The 24244-nt window shown below is 47.0% G+C and overlaps 1 long non-coding RNA gene across 1 annotated transcript in view; it reads left to right on the forward strand.

Moving 5' to 3' along the window:
• Positions 1-1999: 1999 nt before the first annotated feature.
• The window catches only part of LOC144824629 (uncharacterized), an 83075-nt gene continuing 60830 nt past the window's right edge, over positions 2000-24244 (forward strand). Inside the window, exon 1 of the long non-coding RNA XR_013609024.1 lies at positions 2000-2135. This is a non-coding gene — a long non-coding RNA (uncharacterized LOC144824629). The remainder of the gene's footprint in view (positions 2136-24244) is intronic.

A 24244-nucleotide genomic window follows, 5' to 3' on the forward strand; every position in this document is an offset into this window, starting at 1 on the left:
TGCAAGGAAATCAGTGGCAGTGGCCCTGGTTCTCTCACGTTTGGACTATTGTAATGGCCTTCTCGCGGGAGCCAATAAAGCTATTCTAAAAAAAATTACAGGTACAACACGCGGCGGCACGGCTTGTGCTCAAACTCCCACGAAGAGCCTCAACAGCAGCAGCATTAGGAAGCCTGCACTGGCTCCCGGTACACAAGAGAACTCTGTTCAAAACTCACCTGATTACCTACAGAGCCAGGCTTAACGTGGGGTCTAAATATCTTGCAGCACGGTTTGTCCCATGCACAACCACTAGGCTACTTAGATCATCATCAGCAAACCTGCTAAAACTCCCCACCTTCAGATACAAATTGAAAGGTGGAAAAACATTAGCCTTCCCTGGGAGTAGAGCGTGGAACTCCCTGCCACCTTACTTAAGGCTTTTTAAGTCAGAAAATATTTTCAGAAAGGTCCTGAAGACATAGATATTCACTGCCCCAGACGATTTATGTTTTTCTCTCATTTATTTTCCTCAAGGCTTACTCTCACCTCCAATCCATACAGCGCCAGGATACTCCTCGCGGAGTGACAGTCGCGCTTTATAAGTACGAAATTACATTACATTACATGTTTTTCCGCATCGCTGCTGACTGCTGCCTCCCCCACGGCAGGAGCCCTGAAGAAAAAAGGAACCTGGGAGGCTGCGGGTACGCTGTTAGTACACCGCTGCCGCAGTTATGTTATCTCTTCTTATAAAGTGCATGACTGCCCCAGCAACGGGGCGTCCCAGCGATAAATCTAACAGGAGCATACAGTGGAGAGAGTTAAACTAGAGGTTGGAGAAAAGCCACGTTTTGATCATTTTCCTGAAAGCCCAATGGTCTTTCGTGCCCAGAGCAGCAAGAGGAATAGAATTCCAAAGGGCTGGTGCCATTGCCCAGAAAGAGTGCACCCCTGCTGTTAGACTGCGCACCCACGGGACACAGGCCAGATACAGGTCCGCGGAGCGAAGGGCTCGCGCCGGAGCATACAGAGAGCACAGCTCGTTCAAAATTTGCAGACCTCGGACATGCAAGATCTTATCTGTAATACATAGCGTCTTAAAGTGGACTCTCTTGGTGGACTGCGATTCCCAGCACGCTCCTAGCAGGGTTGCGAGGGCTACAAGGGGAACGACATACCAGCTTGTTAGTCTCATCAAGCTGTCAGCCAACGGCTCACGCTGTTGGCCCCTCTGCTCGTGCTCCTCATGCTCCATCACCTCATGCACAACCGGAAATCAAGCACCTCCATTTATGGAATTTGTTTGCCATAATGCCACATCCAAGATGGCAATCTATTTGGAAGAAGATGCCACAAAGTGAAAGTGAAACTAAAACAAAATATCAAGAGACTTGAATAATATCATCACGCAGGACTTTGTTGCAGTGGCCATCTTTAATCTTCAATATAAAAGGAAGAAGCAAATTGAATCAAATTGGACCCCAAACTTACAGCTGAAGTTTTAGAAAACCATGGGCTTTTTAATGCAACACCTTGTTCTTCACCTTTCTATGGATTTGAATAAATGAATAAACCATTCTTGGACACACCAGTGGGATAGCTTGTTGCTCGCGGCACCATCAGCGCAACTTGCCGCCACCGCCGAGAGTCAGGGAGCCTTACCGCCAGCGCCGCCATCACGCCATCACGGGACTCCAACTCCCGGCAGCCCCAGCGGCGGCGCGCACTGCACACGACGGAGGCAGTGCCAGGAGGCACATATAATCTGCGCAGGGCTCTGGTGGAGCGGGAGCCCTGCTTGGACATACCTAGGGGATAGCTTGTTGCTCGCGGCACACCTGGGGGATAGCTTGTTGCTCGCGGCACTATCAGCGCAACTTGCCGCCACCGCCGAGAGTCAGGGAGCCTTACCACCAGCGCCGCCATCATGGGACTCCAACTCCCGGCAGCCCCAGCGGCAGCGCGCACTGCACACGATGGAGGCAGCGCCAGGAGGCGCATATAATCTGCGCAGGACTCCCGCGTCGTGGGAGAAGTCCGGGACAAGGGTGGGACCGTCTTAGGCCGTCAGAGGCCGGGCTGGACCACCCCCTTAAAATAATTTTATCGGACTGGTTGCGCACATTGAAAAGCACTGAAGTTGTGTTGCTGGGGTAAGGCTTGTTAAAGTTAACTGTATTATTGCTGCCTCAGGTCTATACAACCCAGGGTTTTTGTTTTAGCCAAGTTTTTATATTGTGGATTGAAAACTGTTCATCCCCTATAATGGCAAGGAGACGTGCAAAACCACTGATGGAAAATACGTGCAATACTATAGATACATACCTAGTAAAAGCAGTTAGTGCCCTTACTGAAGAAATCGATCGTACTGAGAGGCGCCTATCCAGGGGGTCAAGCCTCGTGCCAGGAGATCAGGTCAGCATAAGCGAAGTGTCTATTTTTTCTAGCGAAGATAGACCGAACAGTTCTGTGCTAGCTGACACTTTTACAGAAGTAACTGGTTTAACTGATGGTGCGATTAACATCGAAGAAGAACATTCCCGCATTTTTAACACACCTAGACTATCTACCCTGGCCCTTTCCCCCCACTCTTCACCGGTCTCCCTAACTAAAATCAAGGGACACAAAAAGAAAATGACAGGTCAGGGAAATTTAAAGGCAAAAAAAGATAAAAGAACTTCTACCTGGGGAATATGGTAACCACAAGAGCTAAACAAAACCTAGATGCAGCCCATGGTACACTAAATATAGAAGCTATCTTTGATACATTAACTGAGCTGCTCAGGCCACTCCATGACAGGGTTAATAATTTAGCTAGAGAAGTCCATAAGCTAAGTGGCAATCTTGAAAAAATTAGCATAAGGACTCAGCAGGGCAGGTCCAGGACAGATGCAAACAGTGATAAAATCAGCGAGGTAATTACCCTGGATAGTAGCAGCACCCCATCGGTACCTAAAACGAGTAACACTCGCATACAGAGGCCATCAATAGAACATCTAGGTCCCAGAGTAATACCTAAGGAACACTCAATGCTAAATAGAGTAACGCCTACCACTGAACCCAAGTCTGCCTTGAATCAGAGGGAGAAATTAACCCCAAGGGAAGCTACTAAATCAGGCTATTTAGACCCTATGCCCCTCACTATAAATAAGATACCAGCATTTATTAACCTGCCGCCTGAATGTGGTGCCTATGTAGTGGTCCTTGTGAATGTGCCAAAACTACAGAAAGACCAGACGGAAAATCACAAAACACTTAAGAATAAAACTCTATATTGGCTGTCTAACAACTGTGGCTTCCCAATGGGTGGGGTAAATCAGGTACTGTTAATTCAAAGGGTGGGGTGGATTGGTCCCCTCAAGAAAAGTTTTGAGGCTGACTGTATAATCATTAACTTTAGAACTCCGGCATGGGCACGGAATACTCTAGCAAGCGCCCCTTTCCCGTAACGATGGGAGCACAATACGACCCTTCTGCCCTTAGGTAATTTTTACAGACACCTGATGGCGATTAATAACTATGACAGCTTTAACTGCAACTCTAATTTGAACTCTAACAAAATGTCATCACCATTAATACCCCCACCTTGTATCACTGTCCCAATTTATAACAGATTCCAGGCACTAAATTCCCTAGAGGACAATGATTGACTCATGTTAGGCCATGGTACAGCTCAGAAATATAATCTATCAGGGATCTTGCAGAAGGATGCTGATGGGGTAGGAGCAGAGGTTTGGCCATCTTTTCCCCTAACGTTACAAGACTGTAGGAAATCCTACATAGAAATAGCCACTACTATTACTAGTGAAACAAATAGTACATTCCCAAGGGGGGCAACAAAAACCCCGATATTAATAACTGGGGAAACCCTTGATAGTTCCTATAAGGAGAGCTCAGTTACCCCCCTATGGAAGTCTATAATTGACAACTCAAATGAAGGTTACACCATTGTAACATGGAATATTGCAGGCCTCAGCAAGAAATTAGATACACCATTCTGGAGGGATTTTATCACCTCAGACTATGATATCATCTGCCTGCAGGAAACCTGGTGCAGATAATTGATTTTCGTAGAGGGTTATACCTCGCACTGGTTAAATGCTGTTAACTCTGTGGCAGGCAGAGCAAAGGATGGCCTTCTGCTTCTTGTATCCAATAAACTAACCGCATGCAAAATTAAAAGTTGTACAACAGTGGCTACTCGCAGCCAGGTGATGCGGCTCGACTTTCATAGGGGTAAAGACTTGGTTTTAGTTAATTACTACAATAATATTTTTGACAACAGTAGTGGGTTTACTGTGCAGGCAGTGGGAAAAGAAATCGAAAGGGTGTTGACACTGTCAAGTAAGCAAGCCATCACCCTTTGGGTCGGCGATTTCAATATCCAAGCATGCCCACTGGCCCAAACTAAGACATGTGGATTTATGAAGGGTTTTGACGTTGATGATAACATCGATCACATGCATTTCCCCCACTGTGAATATGGCACAGCTCTAAACACCCTAATTGCGGAACTAGATCTTCAACTATTAACCCCTTCGACGCTCATGACGAGCTGGGCTCGTCATGGCGTAGCCTCCTCGCACGCTCATGACGAGCCCAGCTTGTCACGTAAAGTGCACTTTTTAAAAACCCAGCGTACGGGCGGAATTCCGCCCGCACGCATGCGGTTAAGCTGCACCATGAGAAGGGGAACTATTAAATGCCCAACCTTCACTGGTAGGAATGCCGCTACCAACATTGACCGCATCCTGATTTCTTGTAACAGCGATTATTCCAACTTATGGATTACAGAACAGGCCGTAAGTGATCATAACAGTATCTCTATATCACTGTTATGCTGTGGAAACAAACAGCCCAATAATAGTGTTCGCATCTCCAATATTGCCCCTATAAGACCTAATGGCATGAGGATAAAATGGGCTGGTGTTGACCCCCAAAAATACAAAGAGATGTGGTAATAAAATGTAGTAGAGCAATAGATCAGTGTCTTAGTGATGAGGCTAATTCAAACACATTGATTTCTAGCTTTTTTAAGATAAACAAAACAATAGAAGGTTTATTAACTAAAAGCTTTAGTGTAACAAAACTGGCGCATGACGGATGGTTTGACAAAAATTGTACTCAAGCCTTACGCAGTCTGAAACAGGGCCTAGGCACCAAACTACGAAATATAATACACATTCAAGACTTACGTTATACCTATAAATTAACTATCGAGGCTCGAAAAAGAGAACTTCAGGCGGAGGCTTGGAATAAACTTAGTTTAGCAGCAGATACAAATAACAGCAAATTGTTTTGGGAGACTATAAATAGCCCCTTTTTAAAGAACGATTGCGTACCAGAACTAACTTCGTATGTAAACTGTAATGCATGGATCGAACATTTTACAAATATTTTTAATCCAGATAGGGGGGTTTTAGATTTATTACTAACTAATGATTCTACATGGCCTACACTATCCTTACTAATCAATGTAGAAGAAGTGTGTGAAGGGCTAGCCAATAGTAAGGGGGGCAAAGCACCGGGCCCCGATGGGGTGCCGGTTGATTTGTACAAACGTGAAATTAATTTATGGGCCCCGATTTTAGCTAGGATTTTTAACGCCGCAGCACTGGGTCAATTTCCGTCGTCCTGGGGCCAGTCATTTATTATCCCTCTTTTTAAAAAACTTTCAAAATCAGAAGCATGTAATTACCGTCTAATATCACTGTTGGATTCGTCTATCAAGGTTATGAGCAGGATTCTGTTAAAAAGGTTGGAAACCTGGGCTTCAGATAACGATATCTTATCGCAAGCACAATATGGGTTTAGAAAGGGCCCCAGGAACCCTGGAGCAGTGAAAAGATATGGTGGCCATTTATAATGCTAGGTGTGTATCCTCTGCATTATATGGGGCAGGAGTTTGGGGTCATCATTGTGAAAAAACACTTTAGCATGATGAAAATACTTTTCTCAAACGTTTGCTGAGTGTACCAACATCGGCTTCCTCTGAATTAATACATCAGGAAGTGGGAATCAACTACATTTCAGACTTAGCTGCCCTACACCCCTTGCTATTATGGCGATCTATTTGGTCTAAAAATGAAACCCTATTTACGCAGTCTATTATCAAAGATTGCTTGAAGTTGGACCTTTGTTCCCGCATCCCCGGGCTAAGATTCATCCACTATTGGTACAGTCTTTTGTTACATTGTAACATCTTTGCGGAGCCAGAGTATGCAGCCTTGATATCAAAAAAGGAGCTAAAAGTAATTTTCTTAGCTCATAAAAGGGAGGCTTGAGGGAGACTGATTGGGGAACAACCTACCCATGTATTTTACCAGCAATTAAATCTTAGAAACGGCTTTCAGGCATACTTAACTTAAGTGACAAGAAGTTCCCATCGCTTCGTACTGACACGACTTAGGTTAGGAATTGTTCACCATCTTGTGACCCTTCTATGAAAAAAAGTTCTAATTCTGTATGTCCATGTGATAACACATCCAAACAAAGCTTCTGTTATTTTTTAATGTTTTGTAAAGTGTATTCTTTTATAAGGAAGTTTTATCTGAAACCTATCTTTTTAAAATATAATGTTCGATCCACTAAAAATGCTATGAAGTTAATATTTTCTCTGGAAGGCCCAGATATTTGTTTTTATGTTGCATCTTACATTCTAAAATGCAAAGCTGCTAGGAAATCTATCGTCCTCTGAGTTTGTACATTTTCTTGCCTTGATTTAACCAATTAAGATAGCACGTTAGCAATTTATAGACTTTTGGTGAAAGTCTTTGTTTATGTGTCTTACACTTAATAACTCATACGGTAAACATATATTATAATGTTATAATTTTACTAAATTTAGTATCAGTAGCACAAGGCACATTTTGCAAAATTTGCATGAAATGCATATTGGTGGCATATGGCACTTAATAGCGAAATTTGCACATAATGTATCAATTGTTAGCACATGTCACTTTGGAAAATTTGTACGAAATGTAAATTAACTATACAAGGGAATGTATTGCGATATTTGCACATTATGTAATATAGAGAGCATATGGCACTTATTTGCGACTTTGCACGAATTCTATTAACCTATGTTGTATATAAAGCCACTCAGGTTGTTCAGAAATATTTGTGAATTTAATGTAGGCTGACAACGTTAGTATTGTATTTTAATGATTGCTTATATGGTTGTGCCTTACAAACCGAATAAAGCTTTGAAACTGTCAAAAAACGAATAGACCATTTATAAAGTGCACAGCTGTCTGACTGACGTATTGGTGCTGCAAACTGAATACCAAAGTAAAAATCTGATCAAAGCAGTTAACATTACTGAAACAGCCACATTATTTAAGTTTTTTTTAATAGAAATTAATTCAGGGAGACAGGAATATTACATGAAAGAGCGCTTAAAAGTTTAAGAGTAAAGAAGACCCCCCCCCTTCCCACACTACAATAGGTACCACCAGCAAGATCGAAGAAATCTTGAATGAAGATAGGCCTGAATTCTGTTCCTCAGATTAACAGGACTTTTTTATGAAATGCCCTGAAAGAAAGCAGAAGACATTTATAAAGAATGCATTGATGTACAGGAAGCCAATGTAAGGTCTTTAAATGTTCAGAGATAGATTTATGTCTGGCGGTTTTCAGCAGAAGTCGAGCAGCGGCATTCTGGATCAACTGAGGGTGCTGTAGGAGGTAAACTAGAAGGCCAAAAACAAACCATTTGAGAAATCCAGGCACGAGGTGATCAGAGAACGTACACTAGTTTTCCTGGTGGATTCTAGAACTAGTCTCAATCATTTTTTACGATGTTTTAAAATAGCGAAGTAGGTACAAGTTACAGCCTTCACCCATGGGGCAAAGGAAAAATGTTTATTACATTCTCCAAGATTCGTAGCCTTCTACCCAGGGGAAGGAGGCGGGCCAAGTTCTGTAGGTCACCAGGCACTAGACCAGAAAAAACTGGAGCAGTGAAAAAGCAGGACTTTTGTTTTCGAAGCATTGGGTTTTAAACAGCTGCACTTCATCCTGTCGGCCACTCTCACAAGGCATGATTGGAAAGAGTGTTGTAATGCACTCCGAGAAAGACAACAGAAGCTGATTATCATCATCAGCATATGAGACCGCCTTAAACCCAGGAGGCGGAATAATCTCAGCAAAGGGACCCATATAAACATTGAAAAGCGTGGGGCTCAGGGCAGACCCTGAGGAAATCCATAGTTCCGTGGCTTCGAAGCAGACAAAAATGAGTTAGATGGACTAATTGAGACAGGTTGGAAAAAAAAACACCTACGCTGCTGTTAATCAAGACCGCCAATGCTACGAATAGTTAAACGGTGTACCAGTATGTGATGTGAAGCAGTACCAAAGGCCACAAGAAGTTCTAATAAGACGACTATTGCTGAACGCCCCTGATCAAGATGCAATTTTATGAACTCCGTGACGTCAAGGGCAGATCCGGTGCTATGACAAGGGCTGGATCCAGACTGCCAGTAATGCAAAATATTATTTGATTCAAGAAAACAGTCAAGCTGTCCATTGACAGTTTTCTTAAGCTCTTTAGACAGTGCAAGAAGCAGGGAGATGGGTCTGTAATTGGAAAGAACCTCCGGATCTGAAGATGGCTTTTTAGGAGAGGCTCTAAATGATTTAGTTTCCAAAGCATAGGTACCACAGCCTGGTAAAGTGGGTTATTCAAAAGAACATTAATTAATGGATTATTCGTGTGCAAGGCTTTGGATAGAATTTCACGGAGGGCAATGATCTAACAGTGATCCTGAGCGACAGTTCAAAGTGGCTTAATCTGATCTGTCTAAAGAAATGCTATCAAACGAAGAAAGCGCAGGGCTGGATGCTGTATTAATTAAAGGCCTAACATCAGAAGTAAGTGCTGCCAAATCGTTGACCTCTAATTCATCATAGATCATTTTCAGATTACTCCTGGGAGAAAAGGGAGACATTTTCACATAAATCTGCAGCAGGAGGAATAGGCTGAGTGGTAGCAAGAAACGACTGAACAACTTCAAATATCTCACTGAGGGTATTGGAGACTGCTATAATCTACAAAGTAATCAACTGAAGCCCTACGATGGGCCTCAGAACCTGTTTATAAATTGCTTTATCAGATGAACCGTAGTTGTTTCTCCAATGACGCTCAACGATTTTACATTTGTTTCTTTAATTGCCAAAGCAGGCATAAACCAAGAAACAGAAGGGCGAGATCTCGCTGACGATCTATCTCCAACAGGAATGATAACACTGGGAGGCGATACTTAGTAAAAGTAAGCATAAAGTGAGATATCCCATGCAGGAATCCCCAAAGGTGGTACTGCTGGGCCTGAGTCTCACGAGTTAAGGGCATGTCCAAAAACAATAGCATTTTGGTGGAACATCTGATAACGGCTGCCAAGCAACTAACTGCAAGGGAATGGAACAAAAACAGACCTGTAGTGTCCTTGCGCATACAGAGACACGGACACGGGGTGTTATGTGGGAGCTTATTTATTTCACGTCCTTCGTCCTCCTGGGTCATCGGCTAACTGCCGTCCCCAGCCCCTGGCTCCTCCCTATCCGCCCGCCCTCGTTCTCCCTCGGGCAGGTCCTAGTGTCCAGTGTATGTGCATCCATCATTACATCTCCCCCTTCTGTAAATAAAAACAAAACACAGCAATGTATCAGCACCCTTTGCTTTCACGTCGCGAAAGATCGCCACTTAGAGTTTTTCAATGAGGCGATACGGTTTTCTAATGGTCCGCCTGGGGCGCGACTGAGGATCAGGGATATCTCGCTCGTGCTCATCAGGAGTTCCCACCAATACCTGACTGCTGCTGAGTGGTGTCTCCCGTTCATTGTTCTCGACTAGTGATTCAGTCAATAGTTCTTTTACGCTAGAGCTGCACTTCTTAAAGTGTGTCACATTCCTGGTGACTCGTCTTCCGTCTGTTTCCACGGTGAACATAGTTCCTTGCTGTCTCACAACTTTCAACGGAGTCTCATGATATTTGCAGTCAGTCTCTCTGTGCTGCTCTTGCCGCGCCAACACCCAGTCTCCTTCCCGGATTTCAGCGTGAGAGGCATGTCGACGTTCATCCGCATATCCCTTCATTTTTAGGTCTCGCCCTGCGATTGCAGGCCAAAGGCCTGCTGTCGCAGAGCGAGACTATTGTTATCATTCCGGCTTTCAAGGACTGAAAGGGAGCCGGAGAGGACAACAGACTGTCACGCGCACGCAGCAGCAGCAGCAGCAGCCTGCCGGGATCAGGTCGCGCGCATCAACAGGCTCTTCACAACACATGCACAACACACATACAGCCCCCCCCCCCGCATACACACACACATACATACATACAGAACCCCCCCATACACACACACACACACGCACACACACACACACGCACACACACACACACACATACACAGAGAACCCCAGGCGCTTACACGCACATCCCCTACCTCGTCTCGGCGTCTTCGCGCTCCCTTGCCCCCGCTCCTCTGGTGCGCGCGCACCACAGGTTTCGATTCCCGCGTCGGCTCCTCTACAGCCAATCAGGATTCCCGCGTCGGCTCCTCTACAGCCAATCAGGAGGCAGAACTCCTTTTAGAGATGCTCCCTCTCTGGTCCGCTACCATTTTTTTATTTTGGGTTTACTTCGGGTATGTCTGTCAGAGGCTACTCTGCACACCACAAAGGGCTAAGTGAATTCGCATGCGGAGGTTTATGCTGTCTGCTTTCAAACATGCTTTCGTGTATAATACACGAGCTCTTACTCATGTTTGAGCCACTGGTGCTACAATGCCCGCTCGGGGAAAAAGCTTCTGTGACGAGATGTAAACATGCTACACAAGGACAGTCAAGGCATTGCCCTTTAAGGGAGCAGTGGGTGAGCCCTATGAAACCACTCCTCTCCACTCCCGACCAGTGCGAATGTACGGTGTAGGCGGAGCGTGTTCAAGATGGGCATTCCAGCCAGTAGGCGTGTCTTTCCCTCCATTTCCTTTACGGACATTTTCCACGACACCAATCGATTGCTCCGGCTTAGCGGGGCCTGCTCTAACCAATGGAAAACGCCATAACCAAGATCCGCCCATAGAGCGAACGTGGGTTGGGTGTATGGAGCGAGAGGATGTTGAGTGGCAGTAGCTACAACCAACGCTAATGCATGTGTCATTTGGGCACTGGGCCCCCCTGGAGGAGGAGGGAGAGGCGGGATTTCCCGGGTGACAGTGAAGCGGGCGAGAGACGGTTACTCCATCTTCGCTGTGCGGTACTGCGCCCCTAATCTGCTGTGTGAGGAGGCTGGCTCTGTGCAGGGCTGGTGGGCTGCGAGGGGACAGCGGCAGCAGCTCCAGGGCTGGCAGTCTCTGGCAATGGGGAGACCAGCAGGAGGTGACTGCAGGGTCTGAGGTGAGTGCTTCTGTCCTGTTGTGGAGGTTGTGAGACACATCTTGGTAACTGTGTTTTGTGTATTCGATTCTGGCGTACAGGACAAGTGCCTGCTGCTTGATACGTTGGTGCGCCACTTTGTCAGGGCTCTTGCTGGGTTTGGGGGGCCGGGCTCGAGCCGTTATTGTGCAGCTGCGAGGGATCGCTGAAGGGGTGGATTCACGCAGAAATATGGGCGTTACTTCTTCAGTGGGTGGATCTTTGTCCCTGTTGTGTTCAATATGAGGTGGTGGAGCTATACTAGCTCGTGGGCGGAGACCAAGGGTAGGCAAGGCTAGGGTTTGCCATTCGGCAGGGAAGGGGCGGATGAAAGCCATCCCATGGGTCGACATTAACGAAGTGGGTGGGATTTGGTCTGGTCTTACCAATAGTAAAGAGGTTGGATTTAGCTTTCGTGAGCAAGTCCTGGGAGGAGCTATGGTGGAGGAGGAACCCGGTGCTTCCGGGGGCTTGGCCCATGTCAGATGAAGGGGGCGTAGTTGTGTTGTATAGGCGTAGCTTCCTGGTGTAGGCGTGGTGTTATCTGAATTGTTAAAATGCGTTCTTGAGGTAGCGCTCGTGTTTCCGAGGGCGTGTTTTTGCTAACTATTGGCCCGCCTTTCCTGTAAGCTGGGCGTAGGCTAAGTGTATTCTGCTGGTGGAAGGGGGCTGAAATGCACTTGGTAGGGAGTGGTGTTTGTGACTGGTCTTTGGTGCGTGTGTTTTCGAAGATGAAATAAGTAGAAAGAAATACAGTATAATTAGCAACCAGGGTAGATGCACTGGTAGAGTCGGCTAGACTGTAATCCGTTAGCAGGGAAGTTTCCATGTCAGTGTTGGAAGAGCTGTAGACATTCAACATTAGATGTTTGTTGATATCTCACTCAGTTCATGTATGTTGGTTAACGGTAGGTGTAGTATTACCAGTTCGACCGTGGGGTTGTTTCCCTTACTTTAGATCGGAGTAGATGAGATCCTTTGTGTTCGTGGTCGTGTTTATAATTGGTGCCAATGGATGATGGTACCAGGATCCCTTTTGTGATTTCTAGAGATAGGTTGTACTTAAATGGTATGAAGGAAATACTTGAGTATGTATCTCCTTTACTCTCCCCTGGTTGACATCTAGGTGCTATTATGTTTTTTTACCTCCCGCTTTTTTACATCGCTTCTTGAAGCTTTTTTTTTTTTGACGTGTGCAGTGTTCAGGGCTTTAAGTGGGATGAAAAAACTGGGGGGGGGGTCTCAAATGGGCGTGGTCAGTGTAATTAAGGGCGTGGCTTAAAACACGTAAGCTAAGTGTGCCACCCGACTTGTATTTTGCTGTTCCTGTCATTGCGTCCAAATATGATACAACAAGTCACATCATACCTACAAGTCACTACTAGTTGCATAAGATAAATAAGCAGCAACTATGGCTTGTTTATAATATTGAAAAAACTTCCACATAATGCCCTGGTGACACCACGATGATGGTACTGCTCCTTAGTTTAAAAAAGAGAAGGGAAATCCAGAGAGAAAATGACTCTCTAAAGGATTTCCCTTCCCCTACAACGCTCACCACACGCACATCGAGGTGGCTGCTGTCACTGCAGTCTGGGGAAAAAACGGACCGCTGGTGCCAGGGCACAAAACAGAGCCCGATAGAGACCCGTTTCGAGGCCCCCTTAAAACAACTGCCGGTGCTCCGACCCCTTGAGACCCGGCCCACTTAAAGCCCTGGCAGTGTTCATACAATGTTTTAGATTCGCCATGGAAACTACTGGTACAGTGGCGCATTGTATTGCCCTGCTCTATTATTTTGAGAGTGATTTCTTCTTAAGTTTATTCATTACTGGTCAACAGGATTGGGAGTAAATGCACCCATAGTGTTTGTTGGTATAATACCTGACGATATTGTTCACATAAACCCTGTGCTACATTAATTAACGATATCGGTTTTAATTACAAAAGCGTTTTTGCTACAATACATACCGCTACTACATGTTAGTTTCTTAAAGAGGCAACTAGGACCGCATGTTTCACATTTAGTTTTCCTGCCATCTTTAAGAGTCAGGTTTTCACAATGGGGGATGCAGCCTCCACCTGCACTGCACATTCTCTTGTAGCTCCACAGAAAACTTCCTGCCCATTGGGGTCAATGTTTTTTTCCTATTTCAGGAACATAAATCTTTTTTTGAGTGTGTTCCTAAAACGGATATACGTGTAGAGGATTTCAACACTAGTTGCCTCCTTGGCAATCATTTTGGACTAAAGGGATTTAGCTACCCAAGCCTTTTTGGGTTTCGCCTGCCGAAGGCTGCGCTCTGCGCAGCTCTTCAGCGCAGGTGAAATCCTATGTCGTCAATAAGGACTCCTGGAACGTCCCCCGGCTCTCATTGGCTAGCTCCATAAATGGAGGCTAGCCATTGAGTGCCGGATCTGTCCATCAAGGCTGGACCAGATTCGGGGGCGTTCCGGAGATTTTTTCCCAGGGCGGAGTTACGTTTTTTCCCGTTCCCTCCCCTTTCACTGAAAGTGAATTCAGAAGCGCTGTCCTCTCCCGCCCCCTCCCGCCGTCCGTCCCGCTCCCTCCCTGTGCCTTTCCGCCCCCCCTCGCTGTCCTGGCAATGTTTCCGGCCGTTTCCGGCCGTCCGTGTCCTCTCCCGCCCCCTCCCTGTGCCTTTCCGCCCCCCCTCGCTGTCCTGGCAATGTTTCCGGCCGTTTCCGGCCGTCCGTGTCCTCTCCCGCCTCCTCCCTGTGCCTTTCCGCCCCCCCTCGCTGTCCTGGCAATGTTTCCGGCCGTTTCCGGCCGTCCGTGTCCTCTCCCGCCCCCTCCCTGTGCCTTTCCGCCCCCCCTCGCTGTCCTGGCAATGTTTCCGGCCGTTTCCGGCCGTCCGTGTCCTCTCCCGCCCCCTCCGTGTGCCTTTCCGCCCCCCCAGTACAGCTCAGAGTCCTGGCTGGTTCCGGTGCACATTGGCTTGAAGCGCCAAGGCAGGGTGAGAGCAGCGAATTCGCACTGCAAGTGGGACTGAAGCAGTGTAGCCACCTGCCGTCACTGCCTGTGTTCACTTCATGACTCTTAACACAAGACTTTTTTGTGTGCGCGAGAGTGTGTGAGAGGCAAGGGGGCGGACGGTCTGGCAGCTCGTTTCAGTGGGGGATGATTTATCTGGAGGAACATTGAGGAGGAAGAAAGGACGGCGACGCCAAGGAACGGACACCCCCCTTGTCAAGCCCCCCGACACTCAGCCGCCGCCTGGGGGCCGCAGTAGGGAGCATGCTGATCTTGCTCTTCTGGATTTTGACTCTCTCGGACACTCTGTCTCAAGGTAGGACCCGAACTTCTGCCATCTTTTGTGCGGGGCTGTGCTTTGTGCTCGAGTCTGGGCGACGTCCCCGCTGCCCGGCTGGGGGTAGAAAAGGCAGTGGGTGCCCCCGGTAAAGGGGGGGGTATGGAGTGTGGGGAGAGAGCCTGTGGTCTCTGAGTTCCTGTGTTTCCACTAGAAGTGCCCCGCATCATGTGCTCGGTGTTAGATACGAGCTGAGACAGCCACAGAAGTTCACACCGATGTCTGGGCGCACATCGCTTGGGGCCGCCTTCAGTGCGCTGAGAGTGTGTTTAGAGCCTAGAGGAGGGGGTAGGAGCAGCAACGTGTCTGACACCCAAGTCACTTATTTACAGATCTGTTGTTGGGGGAATTGTATCCGGGCTTAGGGGGGTATATATGGATTGGGGAGGTCAGAATGTTCCTAAAATGCAGCATTTCTGCTGTTAAGTTGTTTGATGGAGGGAGTGATGTTCCACTTCCAGGAGACTTCAGTGTGTGCCCAGAATGATCGTCTCTGTACGTTAGATCCGTTTGGTGGCGGGGGGTCACTCGGACCAATGGAACTCGAGAAAGGGGCATGTTGTGCCAGTTTTCAAGATTTCGTGCTTCCCTTATTGTGCGGGTGCCAGGCTCGGGCGGGCTCCCTAGAAGAGGCCCCATGAGGGTCCAGCGGTCAGTCCTGGTTCTCCGAGGCAGTTCGGGTCTTTGATATTGCCTCCCCGCTTCCTGTGTCTTTTGGGTGGGAGGAGGCGAGGTGGCAGGCCACGACAGGGTCTGAAACAGAGCGGTGTTGCCTTTACACGTGAAACTTTGCATCTCTTTTGCACGGCGATCACTGATGGGATAGGAGATGGAGTCAACGTTTGCTTTTGTAATTTGTTCACTTGTAATTTTCTCCTCATGTATCACTACTGTTGCTATTGTGAAGCGCTCGGACACCTTCGGGTAAAGTCCGCGCTATATAAAAACGCATAAAAAAAGGAAATAAAAAAACCCAGAAAAAAACACTGCTGATATTCCCCCACCGGTGTCGCCGGCACAGGTGTGGCGTCCTGCATGCGGCCTGCAAGGAGGAACGCTAGAAGCCAGCTGCGCTGCATTAAAGGTACATGCAGATCGGAGACCTCAGTCCGGCCTACTCCCTGGGTGCAGGCCGCTCCAGGTCCGTGCCCAAGCTGCACCCAGTCAGGAAGTGGCAACTGCCCCAGAGCAGCAAGCGGCCCCTCCCCTACCTAAAGGAGTGAGCAATCCCAGGAGTCTGGAGCAACTGCGGGAACAAGGTGTGGGAGAGTATCCTTAGCGTCCAGGGAGAGGTAGTGAATTTACCCACCGGAGTGCGCACAGCCCCCGGATACAAGCAGTTGCATATAGCCTTCCGCGCCCGGTAGGGGCACCTGCATCCCCAGCCAGCGCAGCCAAGGCGTCCGAAGCAGCAGTGGCCATAAACCGCAGCTTCAGCAGGTCGCAGAACCTGCGCTTCCTGGAGAGTAACAGCACCGTGGAGGTGAAGAGTAAGGTGAGTGGGTTCAGCTCTCAATTGCACTGAGGTACTGGTACTCTCTTTCCGTGCAGCTCCTGCAGTCTGGAGACTGGAGGCTGCGGTGTAAATTATACCTGGGAATCCCTGGAATGTCAGGTGCCGGGGCATCTAGTACCAGCTCTCTTTCCCCACTTTGGACCTAACCCCTTCCATATGCGCCTCTGTGACAGGACACAGCAGAGCTGGAGACTAAGATCTCAACATTCTGTATGTTTCTACATTGTTATTTGCAAAGTATCAGTTTGCTTGATAAAGTTCATTGAATAGTGGGGTCTGGCCATATTTGTTACTTGCTTGTGTTCCTGGAGTACACGGTTTCTCAATTTCATTTTGCACAACATAGGCTGTTGCTCAAACATGGAACAGAAGATTGATTGGTGGATATACTTGCCTTTTGTCCACAACCCATTTCTTTGTTAGTAGCTCCGGCCGCTTTACTAAGTCACTTTTTTTGGGTATACTAAGTCTACAGATTTACAATTCACTGTTGTTGCTGTTGGAGGAGCGTGTGGGTGGCGGTGTTACCAGTCTCAGTTCGCAAGTCACTGCTGTCTGTGCATCCTCTGCACTGTGAAACATTTGCATCGCTGTACTTGCATGTATGGGAATCTGCTGTTTGGTTCAGGTTTAAGTCTTATGTCCCTCACACAAAATTACCACAAACACAATCCATTTAAGATGGAATCGATCCTGTATTCTAACTTTTTTCACCGCCTCTCACGGCCCACATCAGTGTTAGTTTTCACACGCTGTATTCTTATGGCTCTGGCTATTACTTTCCCAAACAAATTTAATGCAATACTAGTGCATTGCCCGCCTTGTGTAACATGCTGGTGCATTGCAGGAAGGTGTCATATGTTCTCCATTCAGAGTAGGCACGTTTAATGTTTACTTTAGGGACGTCTGGTAGATGCACTTGTGTGTGTGTGTGTGTGTGACCCCGTGTGTGAGAAGGCTATGCACAAGGTATTGGATGGCATGGATACTTGTGGCATTGTCCCTTGTTTAGTGTGTGTATATGTGAGGGTGCGCACATGGCACCTGACTGTGTGAGTAGGACGTGCAAAGGGTTATGAGGGTTGCATCTGTTGTGTGCTATGTGAGAGGGTGTGCACATGGCACTAGACGGTGTGAGGAAGCGTGCAAAGTGTTGTTGGGGTTGTATCACTTATTTGATGTATTAGAGGATGTTTCACACAGCACTGGTTGGAGTGAGTAGGACATGCAGCTGGTTCTGGAGGCTCTATACCCAGTGCTTAATTTGATCCAGTGGTTTCCAGTGCTTGACATGGGCACTTAATTTATCAACACCGGCACATCTGACAGTCTGCAACATGGCAGCGCTCATTGTCTAATTTAGAGATGAGCACACGTTGTTTCTTATTTCAATAGAGCAGACCTTAGAAATAACTAATACCTGCCACCCAAGCCATTCTTACAGTTGTGGAGACCCGGAATAGTCCTAATTGTCTCACTTGTAAGAGCGTGGTGGTTAGTAATTGCGTTGGTACTGTCACTGAAAGAGCAGGCAGGGGCAATGGGAGGTGCAAGCTGCAGTGGCCTCCTGATGAAGGCCCTGGCACTTACTTATTTAACAAATTTAGCACCGTCTATCCCTCATCTGGCGCGTGAGAGGGTGTGCACAGGGTGCCCTATGGTGAGTTTTTGAGGCTTTGCCCCTCGTCTGGTGTGTGTGTGCGCAGGTCACTAGATGGAGTAGGTCAATGAAAGGGTTATGAGGGCTGTACCCCAGGTCTAGTGTGCGCGCAAAGTGCACTGGCTATTGTGAACTGGGCACGTATGGGGTTTTGAAGGCTGTATCCCTTGTTGGGTATGTAAGAGGGTGTGCACAGGGTACTGGAAGATGTGAGGGGCTGTACACAAGCTTCTGGGGGGCTGTACTCCTCCTCTGGTGATGGGGAGGGTGTGCACATGGCTTTAGATGGTGTGAGGAGGCTTTGCAGAGAGTTCTGGATGGCGTGTTGCTCACCTGTTGATTTGATTTGGGTATTAAGGTGGTACTGGGTGGTGTGAAGGCATGCATTGCAGACACATCTGGAGGATGTACGTAGAGCGTATCCATTGTGTAGGCTGCGAGAGTAAGCTATTGGCATTGTAAATGACAAAATGCCATTTATTTATCTGTTTTCAAAACCAACTCAAATAAAAATGTTGTCATTAACAATGCCAATAGCTCAGAAAGGGCAGAAAGGGGGCGGCAGGGCAGTGCAGGGGAGGGAAAGAAGGAAGGAGGAGGGCAGAAAGAAGGGGAGAGGAGGAGGCCACGAGAGGGAGACAGACAGGGGAGGTTGGAATGAATTGCTCGTCTTGCCAGCTGGAAGGCTCGGCTCCCTGAAAGTTTTCATGGTGTCCTTTCGCTTGTCTTCTATCGGAGCGGACCCTCAAGGTGACTTCTGGCCCGCCCCACCGGCTCCGCGGCAGTGCACACGCCCCTTAGCCCCGGCACCGACCTGCCAGTCGGGCTCCCCGGATGTGGCTCGAGCGCTGTGCCCGGCTTCCCACCTGCTCTCCCGGGTCCGAAGGCGCCTCAAAGCCTTGTTCATCTAGGCTGCATCACATTGTTGCCAGGCTTCAAACCTCCGATTGCCACAAGTCTTACTGTATTTAACCAGCTTGTCTTGCTTTTGCCCAGTTCTTCTCTTAGATACTTTATTCTCTGCGTGGGTTTATTTCGGGTGACGCGCGCTGCTGCGTATCTCCCCTCGTAGCTTGGACCAGCCCGTGGGTTGCAGGTTATATATTTTTTTAATAGAATTTCTATTCTGACTGCCACCGACCCTCCGTTTTCTTTAAACTGGATTTATTTCAAAGATTTCCGGTGGAATGCACGTTCGCTAATCGCCACCCTCAGCCCCTGGCACGGAGCGTCCCAGGGAGTGCCCGGACCTCCTCGTCGCTTCAGTGGCTATCAGTCTGGGGCGGGAAGGCTGGCTGCAGTGCTATGGAGTGCTAGAGAATGCAGAGTGCCTAGGGAGTGCTAGAGAGTGCAGAGTGACTAGGGAGTGCTAGAGAGTGCAGAGTGACTAGTGAGTGCTAGGGAGTGCTAGAGAGTGCAGAGTGACTAGGGAGTGCTAGAGAGTGCAGAGTGACTAGGGAGTGCTAGGGAGTGCTAGAGAATGCAGAGTGACTAGTGAGTGCTAGGGAGTGCTAGGGACTGCAGAGAGACTGCTAGGGAGTGCTAGGGAGTGCAGAGTGACTGCAGAATGCTAGGGAGTGCAGAGTGGCTGCCGAGATTAACCTAATGGCAATGTAAATGACAATGCCATTTATTTATCTGTTTTCAAAACCAACACATAAATACAAATTTTGTCATTTACAATGCCAATAGCTCTAACTTTTCCAAAGGCGAAACCATTGCATTGTAAATGCTTGTTTCTTATAATGATCTCCACCTGGCAGATAAGGACCCATTAGTGCTGTCTAAGGTCTTTGGCAGGGTTGAGGGCAGCTGCTTGTCCATATTCATGCCCACTAGGTTTTAAGTATTTCAGCCACAAAACTATGTGAAACCGATGTACAATATACAAAGTAGTAATGCACATATAGGGAGTGTTCTAAATGACAATGTATGATCATAAAGGCCAAGAATATATTCTTCAACAAAATTACATTCTCTCCAAAAAATCGCTACTATTTCATGTTGGTGACACACAATCAACTTAGTCTCACAATTCTACGTATTTTTACACACTCAAACATACTGTCTCCCATTCACATCTCATTTCTACCTTTCAGAAGCCATGGTAGTAGTTAAAGTTGAATTGACAAGGTAACGTTGGTGATTAGGTGAAGGTAGTGCCTTAACCGTGGTTTCTGATATTTTTGGATTTTGTGCTGCTGTATTCATAGCATATCTTAATTTTTTTGTTAACACAGCTATTAGAAAATTAAACACTTGTATAAACCCCCAGGGAAACATCGCTGACTCAAAATTTTATATTTCTTTTTTTGTTACTTGCTTTGTTTTTTAGGTCTCGCTGAGCCAGCGCATGCGCTGCTCTGAGACATTTAGTAGGTGAGTTTTCAAAGTGCTACCCCACACTTTGGCTGGCCTAGCGCTTGCGTTCATGCGAGCGTGTAGCAGTTATCTGTCTTTCACGGGTCATTAAGTGCACCACTCGGCTGCAACTCTTGAGGCTCCTGCCATGCCTGCTTTTGAAATTCGCGCGCACCACTCGGCCGCAGGTTTTGTTATAATTAAGTAAAGGTTTATATTTTTCATCAGTTTGTCAGTGAAGAGGCCTGTACTTAAGGCTTCTATTCTCACCATTCATATATATGTATCTCCTTTTGTTCCCATATTAATTGTGTGTAACTTTTTGTTCCTATCCGTCATATATGCATTCTTTAATTTCCATGTATCATGCATGTAGCCATTTACTCCTATATTTTGTGTATAACTTTTTGATCCCATCTTTTATATTTGCAGCCCATTGTTGCTACTGTTAGTGTATTTAGACCTTTGTTTCCCATCTATCATGTTTGTAGCCTTTTCTTCCCTGTAGCTGAATGCCACCTAACTTGACTAGTTATCAAGAATCCTGAGACATTGGCAATGGCCAATGTGCTGCATGGCCCGAGTCCTGTGATCTGCTGCAGTGCAGCGGAGTGCCAAATATGGACAATATTCTGCTTCCCAGAATAACCCCAGCCCCTTACAACTTAATTACTCCAGATCTTCCATCTGGTTATTTGGGCCCAGAAAACCAAGGGTAAATCGATAGGCAACTAGAACCTGCCGCCTGGGTGCGATTCTCTTGTGTTTACCTAAACACATTCCATGATGTAGCGAGGGCGGTCTACCTTGCTGCTTACAGGGTTAACCACTTGGATGCTAAGGGTACCTGATGATCTTCCATGTAATTTCCATTGAAACCAATGGAAACTCCATGACGAGCTGGGCTCGTCATGAGCGTCGAAGGGGTTAATAAAAGCACATTTTCACATTCCAAAAGATGCAAGGAAGGTGAGCTGGTTCAAAACAACCTATAATTGTGTTTATGAGGAACAATCTATTATTGCATTGATGAGGGATAGCAGCCCTCATCCTCCCCTCTATTTAGGCTGTTCTATTCCCCTGCACCTGAGGCCTGCCTAAGATGGTTCTCTGAGAGTCAAGCTCTTCTACTTTACCAGCTGTTTCTGATGTGTTCTCTCTCCCCAAAAAATAGGAGGTAGAATTTGAGTCATGCAAACTAAGCTAGACAGCAACTGAGTACATGGCGGGGTAAAGCCATGAGATTCAATGATATCTTTAAACAAGCATTGGCATAGCCAATAGGTCTAACCTTTGGTTATCCAGCACAATATCCTTGGTGCAACAACATCAACTGTTGCATGGCTAAACACTTATAAGGTCCCAAAGGCGAGACCTATTGGCTATGCCAATGCTTGTTTCTTTCTTCAGCCTGTCCCTGGCCACAATTTCCTCGTGGTCAGAATCCTGATATGGTTCACTCACCAGGACATTCATCATGGGCAGTCTGGTGCGCACTGACCGGCCTAGCATGAGGGTGGCCGGACATTTGTCCGTGGTGGAGTGGGGTGTGTTTCGGTATGCACGTAGTACTTCATTGATACAATGAACAAATTACCTCTGACACCATAGATAGAAAAAACAATTCTTTTCCCAAACGATTTTTTAATTAACGTTGGGTTGTATATATCACATTTTTACTTCTTTTTACTTTTTTAGCAGTTGCAAAACAACACGGCCCATCAACAGGTGACCAAGAAAAGTCGAACTGTTTTTTCAGACAAGATGCAGTGTGCTCGTGAATTATATACAGTGCAGTATTAAATACTCAAGTATTATGTACATTACAACAGTGAACCAAATATATACATTAAATCAAGAGGTACATGAACACCGAAAACTTCATGTTCGGAAGGGGAGAAGTCCTATTGATTTTTACATCTATCAAGGCAGTGTATTGCATTAGACTATCCTCAAAGCTATCTAACTTTTTATTTGCCAAGTGAGAGGTCTTGGGTAATTTTACTCCGAGCACGAAGTAAACACCATTCGTTTGAGAAATGGTTTGGTCCAATTAAGGACCTAATTCCAATTCGGCTCGGCTGAGAGCCTCTCTCCAAAGAACCAACACGTTTCGACCTTCTATTTGGCACGTTTTTTTGTGAAGGTCTTCGTCAGGGAGAATGTGTTTTTCACGCAAGGACTTGTGTACCTACATGAATTTAAAATAGACAAAAAACCAGTACCTGGGTCAGTAAAATGGTTGCCAATTTAGCAGACTCTCGGTGGGGTGTGATGGGAAGCCAAACACATACCTTGCTTTTTCTTATGGTGACGCCTGGGATCCTCAGGGGGGGAAAAGATCTTGATGTTTCTTGTGTGTGCTGGGGGCAAGAGAAGGAAATCAATAACTTGTAGGGCTAGTTCATGTATCTTTGATGCAGTCCGCGGCAGGTAAGTAGGAAGCTTTGATTGATCTGGCGCGGGGATGGCGTGTGAGGTTATTCTCGGTGTGGGCACTCTCACGCTGGAATACATGTGTGGTTTGTTCCTATGACCTTGAGCAATGTCGAAAAAATGTAGAACCATGTCCCCGTGATAGATTTTACATTACTTAAGCATTGCATCTAGCGGGCGCTGCGGGTGCGGTGGAACATTATTATGCCAAACTTGAGCCACTCTCGGCATTCAGCACTGCTCCTGCATTAAAGGTAGACGTACCTTGCTGAATCAGGGAGGTCTCTTACTTTCTTTACGGGTTACGACGGGGGCTCTTTACTCGTCTCCGCGTCTCGGGAGTTACTCCCGGTACCGGTAGGGTTGAACGGAATCTCATGATATTTGCAGTCAGTCTTTCTGTGCTGCTCTTGCTGTGCCAACACCCAGTCTCCTTCTGGGAGACTGGGTGTTGGCATCCGCATATCCCTTCATTTTTTCTTTCTTCAGCCTGTCCCTGGCCACAATTTCCTCGTGGTCAGAATTCTGATATGGTTCACTCACCAGGACATTCATCATGGGCAGTCTGGTGCGCACTGACCGGCCTAGCATGAGGGTGGCCGGACGTTTGCCCGTGGTGGAGTGGGGTGTGTTTTGGTATGCACGCAGTACTTCATTGAGCGCTGTCTGGATGCTCTTTCGAGTGAGCTCCGCTTGCTGAATGGCTTTCTTTACCGTGGCCACAAAGCGTTCAACCATTCCATTCGCCTGTGGCCAGAGTGGTGTGATTTTTCGGTGTTTAAAGTTTAGGTGTTGAGCAAACTCGGCGAAGTCGTGGCTGTTGAATGGGGGCCCATTATCAGATTTTACCACTTGAGGAATGCCCCACGCAGCGAAGACTTCATCTAGAATTGGTATGGCGCTGGAGGCTTTGGTGGATGTGCACAGTTGTGCAATGGGGAATCTGGAATATTCGTCCATGGTGACCAGGACATATTGTCCCGACTTGAACGGCCCAAAGAAATCAATGGCAATGTGCTGCCAGACGCCATCCGGCAGTGGAGACATTTGTCGTCTGACTGAGTGGCCTCACAGATTGCTTCCAGCGGAACAGCAGGGGGTCTGGGCTGATCTACCACAAAATGGATATATTCATCCGCAATCGACCGTTTGGATTTGTTGGTCCTGATGGGGTGTCTGGACATGTAGTCGGCAGGGTTTGCAGCTTTCCCTGGCTTGTGTACAATGGTGTACGTGTATTCTTGTAACCTGAAGCCCCATCTCTCTATTCGTGGCGGCATTTTGGCTCGAGGGTTTCCAAAAATTGTTATCAGAGCTTGATGGTCAGTGACAAAGGTAAAATGCTTTCCGAAGATAAAAATGTGGAAATGTTCACAGGCCCAGACGACAGCTACACTTTCCTTTTCTGGCTGGGAGTATGCCCTCTCCGTGTCTGTGAGACTCCTACTAGCATACGCTACAATGTGACGTTGATCTTCATCTCTGTCATACTGTGCTAGAATGGCCCCTAGCCCCACAGGGCTGGCATCCACGGTTATTTCTGTCTT

Source organism: Lissotriton helveticus, chromosome 3_1, assembly GCF_964261635.1.
Source record: "Lissotriton helveticus chromosome 3_1, aLisHel1.1, whole genome shotgun sequence".
NCBI lineage: Eukaryota > Metazoa > Chordata > Amphibia > Caudata > Salamandridae > Lissotriton > Lissotriton helveticus.